Below are 9295 nucleotides of genomic sequence, written 5' to 3'. Positions count from 1 at the left end.
TTTTTTTTTTTTTTTTTTTTTTTTGGTATGTGGATGTCTGTCTGTTAGAGAGTGTCCCCCATCGAATGGTCTTGGCTTTGAAAATCCACAGATGGAAGTGTTTATTTCTAGGCTCTGAATTCTCCTCGGTCAGTAGATATGTCCTTAGGCCAGTACCACACCATTTTGATGACTGTTGCTTCGGTAGTAAGTTTTGAAATCAGGAACTGTGAGCCCTCCAGCTTTTGTTCGTTTTTAGTATTATTTTGGAAATCATGGTGTATCTTTTTTTTTTTTTTTTAAGATTTTATTTGACAGAGATCACAAGTAGGCAGAGAGGCAGGCAGAGAGAGAGGAGGAAGCAGGCTCCCCGCCGAGCAGAGAGCCCGTTGCGGGGCTCGATCCCAGGACGATGGGATCATGACCTGAGGCGAAGGCAGAAGCTTAACCCACTAAGCCACCCAGGCGCCTAATCATGGTGTATCTTGATGTATTTTGCTTCATGTTTCTTGTGCTCCGAATTCTTTGCGCTTCTTGGATTCCGATATTTGACTAGAAACAGTTCCAGAGAGAAAAAAGAAAGCAGGGAAAGAAATCAGCGAAGTAATTCAAGAACCTTCCCAGACTAAAAGACGTGATTTTGGAAGTCGAGAGGGTCCATCCGGCACCCCACCCCACGGATGGGGAAGGACTCTCACAGTAACAACACTGTGAGATGTTCGGTCACTGGGGACAGGATCCGAAAGCAGCTTCCAGAGGTGGGTGAGGAAACCCATCACCTATGTAGTCTGGGAAGGAGGAAGGCGTCTGACTTGATCTCTAGCTTGCGGACGCTGGGAGACGAGGGAGCAGAGCCTAAAAACATCGGGAACGGGGAGCAATACCGGCCAGGCCCTCCCTTAACCGCAAGCTGGGGATGCAGACCCTTCCACGCAGGCCCTGGGAGAGGTGCTCCCCCCAGCAAGTTCCAGGTCACCTCGAACAGTTGGGGGGCAGGTCCCTGACAGGGCGAGTCGGCCGTGGGCTGTAGCAGGACGGACGGCTCCAGGGGGCACTCGGAGGGGAGGGAACATCAGAGGCCTGCAAACATCCAGTCACGAGGCTGGTAGAAAGTAGGGGTTGCTTTCGTCCCTAGGAAACCCCACGAGAAGGCCGTCTGAATGAAGACGGGACTGTTGGCCCTTCAACAGCCCAGGCTCGGGGGCGCCAGCCTTTCTGCCCTGCAGTAAAGAACCTGTAACCTTCTGTTCCTCAGAAGCTTAACTCCTGGGGCGCCTGGCAGGTTCCGTAGGTTGAGTCTCTCTTCGGCTCAGGTCATGATCTCTGGGTCCTGGGATCGAGCCCCGCATCGGGCTCCCTGCTCAGCGGGGAGCCTGCTTCTCCCTCTCCCACTCCCCCTGCTCGTGTTCTCTCCAAAGAAAAAGAACTGTAACCGCTCCCGCCGACCACTGACCAGAAGCCTTGCTGATAACATACACCGTTAACACATGGTCTGTTCCGTTTCTACTGTATTTTTACACTAAGCTAAGCTGTAGGTTATTAAGAAAATACATGTACAGACTCGACGATGGAGAAGAATCCATGGACAGGCCGTCCTCGCGGTCCGAGCCCGTGGTGGTGGCGGGTCTGCTGTCCGAGAGAGGCAGGCATCGTGCCGAACACAGCTGGGCTGGGAGCGAGGGCTGCTTCCTAAAACCCAGAAACACGGAGTGGGGATCCACACAAACGTTAGCATAAACCATAGGAAGGGGGTCTGTGCTGGTGGGAGGGGCCCGGGGGCAGCGGGGTCCGCACCCCTACAGAAGGATGTCACTAGATCACAAGGAGTAGGGCGAGCGAGGGTTTGGAGCCACACAGGCGAGGGGCACGGGCTGCGGCCGGGGGCCTGAGCCGCTGTGTCTCGAGGGCAGCCTGGCGCTTCGGAGTCTACACCCAGGCTGGGGTGGGTCTGGGACTTGCTTGCGTTCATGGTAAGCTGCCTGGACCTCGGCCTGGATCGGAGCAGAACAGTGACTTAAAAAAAAAAAAAATACCTTTTTACACACGAAGCCGGTAAAGGTTAGTTTCTGGACAAAAAGGAAAGTATCTTGGTTACGTTTCTGAAACTGGGTAGTCGTCGTATTAGGCTTCTGGGAACCAGGGGCCAGATGGAGAGGACAGTCCTGTCTGGTGGCCGTGTCTGTCCCAAGACTCCCGACGGGTCAGCGGGTCACTTTCCCACAACGTCTGTACTGGACAGTCCAGCACCGTCACAGCCTGCTCCCTGGGGACCACGGGCTAGACCGTAGGACAGTGATGCTCTCTGTGGAGCTCTGAGCCTCTGCTCCCCTGGGTACCCAAGCCGGGGCCTGACCTCGGGGTCTGCACCCAGGGCCGGCGGGGACACACCTCCCCGGTGGGCCTTCAGCCTGCCCCGGCCGCCCATGCTGGCTGCGGAAGCCGGCAGCCCCCCGCCCTGCGGCCTGGCCCTCGTTCCTCCCATGAAGGGCTGGGGACCAGGGGACAGCCCCTGGGGCCACGTGAAGTTGTGCTCAGGGAAAGTCGGGAGCTTCCCGGCCGCGGCTCAGGAGCCCCTTCCAGGCTGGCCCCCGCCGTCCCCCTCAGACACTGCTTCTCCAGAGCCGCAGGCCTTGTGCGACAAAGGCCACTGTTGCTGGCGCACTGCCCTCCTGTGCCGGCGTCCCCTGGCCCAGAGCAGCCGGTGCCGCCCGACACACAGTGATAAGCAGTTCCTGCTCAGGAACACCTGGTCCCTAAGCGGGAGGTCCCCACCCCGCTCTGCACATGGCTGGCCGTGGTGAGCACAGGAGACTGCCCTGCCCGCGGGGCTGAACTCTGGGGTGCGGCCCCCCCTGCCTGCGAGGGAAGCTGGACTTTGGGGTCGTTTGTCGGGGGGCCGTAGGCTCAGCTTAAAAGGGCAGTGGTGGGGGTGTCTGTCCTAAGGAGCAAGAAAGATCAAACGGGCGGGGGGGTGGCCACACGCTGCCCTTTCCCGAGGGCACCCTTTTTAGGGGAACCTGCACAGGTGACAGCTGGCTCAGGACATAGTGTCCCAGGGGCGCCAGCGGAGCTCCTGGGGTCCATGTGAGCGTCCCACGTGGCTGGCAGCCGACCCCCTCCTCCTGCTGAGTCGGGCCGGGGAACTCGGATGGCTCCTGGTCCTGCCCACAGGTGAGCACTGTTCTGCGCTGTGGACCTCCTCACCTCCCGGCACGTCCCAGCGAGACACAGCCCGCCTTCCCGGCTGCAGAAGCGCCGCTCGCTCTCCCAAAATCCTTTGCAGCCGGGATGCAGGCACCGGACAGGCTTGGGGATCCGACGCCACCTCATGCCGCCAGGAAGGAGGACATGGCGCCCCCCGCAGGATCTGGGCGTGGAGGGCAGCGCGGCTGCATCCATGGTGGGGGCACGGCGTGGTGTCTGCCCACGACGACCGGCGACCAGCTGGTCGGCGACCAGCGGTGGTGGCTCAGCGGCCGGCCTGGCCCTGGTCCTCTGGCTCCGGGACCACTGGAGTCTGGGTTTTCTGGCAGTGTCCTTCTTGCCAAATGAGCCACTGTCTCTTGCAACAAGAAACGCCAAGTAGGGACGTTTCCTCCGTGGCCACCTAGGGATGGCCGCACGCTCGGTCCCTTCGCCGTCCTCCGTGACACTCTGGCCAAGGCTGGAAAGACTCCGGCCCCAGACAGCCCCTCCTGGGCATTGTCACCTGGGCTTCAGGTAGCGTCAGTCCCACTGGACCCCTCGGGAGGCTGCTGGCCGAGCTGCCTTCTCTTGTGCTCAGAGACACAGGCCACAAGCAAGACTGTTCTCCACCTGCCAGACAAGCGACAGGAGCAGAAAATCCCAGCAGTGGGGGGTACCGGCGGGCAGGTGTCGCGCCCCGCCTCCCGGCACGCCCTCTGCCGGCTGCTGGGGACATCACAGCGTCTGGGGAGGGCAGCCCACGTGAGCATCCTGCAGACACGGGGCGTCCCTGGACACCAGACACCACTCCCAGCCCAGAGTCACAAACACTCGGCACCAGACCTTCCCTTCTGGTGGGAGGAGCCAAGTAAGACCTGAGACACCTGCGCCGTCCATGCCCGCGGCCTCCGAGGGAGGGTTCTGGCCTCGACAGGGTTCCGACCCACGCTGCAGGGTTGAACCTAACGACGCCGCACTCCGCGAAAGAAACCAGTCACACGAGGACAAACCCCGTCGGATTCTGCTCGCAGAACCAACTCCAAGGGTCAGACCAGTGAACACAAAACACAGACCGGGGAGGGGTGTGCGGCTGTGTTTGAGGAGGACAGAGCTTCCGTTTGGGAAGACGGGGCGTTCCGGAGGGAGACGGCGCCGCCGCTGCACGGTTGGACTTGCTGCAGAACCGGGCGCCTGTGGCGTAGTCCGGTGCTGTGTTTTATGTCCGTGTATTTTACTACGATGAAAACAAGAAACAGGAAGAGAGCCAGAGGGTGAGGGGGAGCGAAGCGGCCACATCCCACCAAATGGTGACCCTGGAGACCGGAGAGCCGTGTGGGTCCGCCTGGCGGAAGGCAGGTCAGGGCCCCCAGCCGCGCGCACAGCCAGCACACGGGCCCTGGTCAGGTGAGCCTGCAGCGTCCCGGCAGCTCCGAGGGACCAGGAGGAGCAGGCAACACCCTCGGGGCTGGGCAGAGCTGTCCCCCTGCACCCCTCTGCCCCCAGCCCCTGCAGGAGCACTTGGCCTTGCTCCCAGACGGCCTGGCCGGAGCGGCATCTTCCCAGGGGCCGACTTTGGTCACTCGGGCCGGCTGGCTGGTCTGGAAGTCATGTGTGGCAACTCCCACACACAGACCCGTGTGTGCAAATGCTCTGCACCGGGCGAGCCCACGGTTTCCAACGGTCTTGGTGGCCGTGTCGGGGCAATGCTCTTACCGCAGAGACCCCAAAGGCCAGAGAACGGGGGAGCTTCCCAGCCATCACCCCTGAGGCTTGCCCAGAACAACCCGGAGCCGGGCGGGGAGAGCCAGGGAGGCCGGGCCTGCCGGCCGCACAGGGGGAGGCACAGGGGAGGCAGGGCGTGGGGCGGGGACAGGTCCTGTGCAGAGGTGGCTCTGCCCGAGCCTGGCTAGGCAGGGGCCCGCGTGCGCTGTGCCGGGCTGGTGCCGGGGGACAGGGGCAGGGCGTCTGCGGGCGGCTGCCCAGAACTGAAGTGTAGAGCACTGGGACCTTCTGTGACGTGTGACAACAAAGCCGGACAGACTGCTCTCGCGGCACGGACTCACGTCAAAGGTCGCGTCTGTTCTGAACGGGTTCACAAGTTCACTCACAGTTCACAAGTTCAAAGGAAGGCGAGGACCCGCGAAGCCCGCGTGCAGACCCCGAGAAGCTCTCAAGAGCCAGAGAGGAGCCAGGAGGGGACCAGGGGACACAGCGGATGGGGGAGGGGAGGGCACAGAGGAAGCACCACGGGGTGGGTCAGAGCCTCTCCAGCCCGGTGCCAGGAGGTGCCAGGATGGCCAGGCAGTCCCTAACCCTCCGGAGGCAGGGTTTGCTCGGCGGACAGGGTCCTGGAAGAGCGCGTGCAGCTGGCGCACTGCTGCGGCCTCGGGAGCCGCCGCACCTAGGACACAAGCACTGCCACGGGGAGCAGGGTCGCAGCTCAAGGGCACGCAGGAGACCATGAAACCACCTCTCCGGTTCTAAGTAAAAGTGACTTCCAAGTCGCATTCCTCCCTCCTGACGCCCGTTTTTTTACAAGATTTTATTTATTTATTTGACAGACGGAGATCACCAGCAGGCAGAGAGGCAGAGAGAGAGGGGGAAGCAGGCTCCCCGCTGAGCAGAGCGCCCGACGCGGGGCTCGATCCCAGGACCCTGAGATCGTGACCTGAGCGGAAGGCAGCGGCTCAACCCACTGAGCCCCCCAGGCGCCCCCGACACCCATGTTGAACTTGTGGACCTCCGGTGCCGAGAGCTTGGGAGGCCCCCTCCCACCCACCGTGGGCGCCCGCCTGCCGCCCGCCCTCGCGCCCTCGCTCCCAGGCAGGGCCCGGCCCAGGTGTGTCCCGCATGGTCTCACTTACCTCCGGGAGCTGTGGCAGCGCTGTTGGCAGAGACGGGCCAACCCGTCGGAAGTCCCGCCGATTGTGCGGCGGCTCCGCTTCCCCTTCCGATGGAGAAGCCACGCAAGTGTGCCCCCCACGGTAAGGACACTGGCTAACCCACCAGGTCCTGACTTCTCCAGCTCAGAGCTGCAGCGGCAAGGCACCCAGATGCCTGACCTCCCAAGAAAGACAACGCCCTCTGGGACAGGAGCGGACGCCGATGGGCTCCCCTTTAGCCCAGCACAGGAAGGGGTAAGAAGACAGCTGGCCATCAGGGTGCAGCACTCCCTCACACGGGGGCTGGCGAGGCAGCTTGGGGAGCGGGCTAGGGGACCGGAGAGACCCCCTCAGAGGTCATGACCTCTCAGGCATGATCCCGCCCCCACCCTAGCCAGTCCCTCATGTAAGAGCCTTAATCCCCGAGGACAGGAACCATCCCATGCTGCCCCATAAAGACCGCTGCTTCTAGGGGGGCCCAGAGAACTTTCTGGACCCTGGATGCGGCCCTGATCCCAGGAGGCGCACTTCTCCCACTCTGTAAGGCCGGGTTTGTGCTCAGAGGCACAGGTGGGCGGCACTACGGGTGCCCCAGAACCTGCCCACCACCTCCCGGCCTCGCCGGGGTCTTCTGCAGGGGTGGGACAGGAGCAGGGAGACCCCTCGGGGGCCCGGGTGCAGGGCCTGCCGAAAGCTGACGGCAGGGCAGACACATGGGACAGTGGTCTGGCTGGAGGGTTCTGAAGGTGTAAAAGCAAGAGTGAAACCTAAACCCAGCAGGTTGGTTCAAAAGACGCACGCATGCTCACGGCCTGTCGGAAGGGGTACGCCCGCCAGGGGCATGAGGACCATCTACCGGGTCTCTGCTGTTCCCCCAGATCAACCCAGATTTCCATCCGTCCCATCAGCAGTTAGGCGGCACCCCACCCTGTCGAGAAAGCAGTCCTCCAAAGCAGACCTGGGAACACGAGCTTGCTACGGTCACCGGGTTCGGGCACCCGCCCCCACAGGTGCATCCCTCCACGCAGCCCTGCCCTGTCCCCTTGGCTCTAACTTCCAGGGAGTGTCTACACCATGGTCCGCATGGGAAGTGGACACAGTCCCCTGGCCGGGCCGCGTGGGGCCAGAGCACCCCGGCTTCCCCTCCCTGGAGCCCCGGGAGGAGGTCCCAGCGGCAGGGGTCCCAGTGATGCTCTAACCCCAAGCTCCCGCTTCCAGGCAAACTCGGAACCACCACCCCCACCTCGGCTCGAGAGCCACAGCCACCTGCAGGGCCGGCCACGCTCCCCCGTGGGCTCGCTGGCCACCCGGATCCGGCCTGACTGCCAGCTCCTGTCCTCCGGGCTTCTCTGGCCACTGCCTGTCTCACTCTCTGGATCCGCAGGACCCCAGAACCCCGGCCAGTAAGGACTCGTGGTGGCAGGCACCGGGACAGAAGCACGGCCCACTTGGCCCACAGTGGCCTCCGCGCAACAGAGACGCTCCCTGCGGGTCTGGCCAAGTCCACTTCTGGGTTAGCCTGTCTTTACGTGTCTAGGGTCTTACAAGGTCTTCCACGAGGTCACAAAGACACGCTCCCTCAGAGCCACCTACTGATCTGCGGTCACCTCTCCGGGACCCCCGGTGTCTGCCTCCCCCTCTTCTCCGGCTCTGCTAGAAGCCGCGATCACCTCTGGGGGGCCCCACCCAACGTCCCCCACACACGCCACCTCCACTCCTAGAAACACGCCTTTCTCGGCCTCTCCGCTCAGCCCCGCCGTCCTGTTCTAAGCAAACTTGGGGCTTCAGACCTCCGGCCAACACCAACACGCGGTGTAGACGCTTATGGGCTTCACTAGTCACTCCTAGCAGTGAGTAGTTACTACTGGTTACTACTAGAGAAAATCGAGTTAACAGAAAGCAACAAATTTTAAAATATACCTCTTTCTTTCTATAAGCTGTTTTCTTAAAAAAAAAAAAAAAAAAAAAAAAAAAAAAGCCTGAACAACTGAAGCCCTCGACCTCCTTAAACGGTTCCTTGTCAAACCACTGCAGTAAAGGTCTCCCTCGTCTGCAGTAAAACCAAACTGGCTTCTGTGCGTTGAACTTTTGGACTCACTTAAGTCACAACATAAGAAATGGAAACACCTGTGCAACATAATGCCTTCTAAATATTATTTGTGCGTAAAATACTAAATCATTCAATTAAGCCAGACAAAGTAGCCCTTTCCAGAGCGGGAAGAGCCGCCGCGGGGAGGAGGCAGGACCTGGTTCAGGGCCAGGGTGCTGGGGACAGCGGCCGGCCGGCAAGCCAGCCGGAGCCCGCGTCCAAGCCCAGCATTCATCTCCTCGTCACGTGGGCGTAGAGGCCACAGCTCTGCAGCTTTGCAAATTTTAGCTGAAAAATGGCACCGAGACCTTAGGTCTTAGTGAAGATAAGAGGGTCTCACTGTAAAAGGGCAAAAATCCTCTGTGTTAAGAATTTCGTTAAAGAGCGTCTCTAAGCACAGCATTGGGGCTAAACGTAGTAGACATTACTTCTGACCTCTGCGCGGTGTCACAAAATGGAAAACTAGTCCAGGCATATTTCTTCTCTCCAGGATTCGCTAGATCACGACTTATTTACTTCTCTCTGTAGATGGATGGGCAGCATTGGATTAGTTATAAATACTATTTCTGTGCTAGAATAAACCTTATACTCCAATTTCTTCCTTTTACAAACGAAGCACCTGAAGCCTAGAGGGGGTTAGAGACTGGGCCGAGGTCTCACCTGGTTAGAATTCCGACCTAGTGGAGCTGCAGGGGCGGCACAGACGCTCCATTTTCCGTCGATTCCCGAAACACTACGTTTCACAGCCGGTTCTCATCGCCTGCGAGACTTACTGTTTCGAGTGTACCCTTTAGAAACACGCACGTCTGCTTACTTTGGCCTCGAAGCGTGAGCCGTCTGGGGGGAGTGCGAGCACACCGGACTACAAAGAAAACGTTCTCCGACGCTGTTTTACTGTGGCTCTTCGACGCGTCCAAAACGACGCTGGGCGCCGCTCACGACACGCCTGCGGAAGGCAGCCCTTTGCTGGTGAATCTTTCCTCATTCCTACCAAAATAATTAGGTTTCTGATAAACTACAATAAAAAACAAACAAAAACTTTGCAATATCCCCCCCCCCCCGGAACAGAACTTAAGGGAGGACCCCTGAAAACGCAGGCGCACTGCTGCGTCTGGGTCGTTCCTTCCTCGTTCCTGGACAAAGCGCAGGGCTCCCCACG

This window comes from Mustela lutreola, chromosome 2 (genome assembly GCF_030435805.1).
Source record: "Mustela lutreola isolate mMusLut2 chromosome 2, mMusLut2.pri, whole genome shotgun sequence".
NCBI lineage: Eukaryota > Metazoa > Chordata > Mammalia > Carnivora > Mustelidae > Mustela > Mustela lutreola.
Note: the sequence above shows the minus strand (reverse complement) of the source record.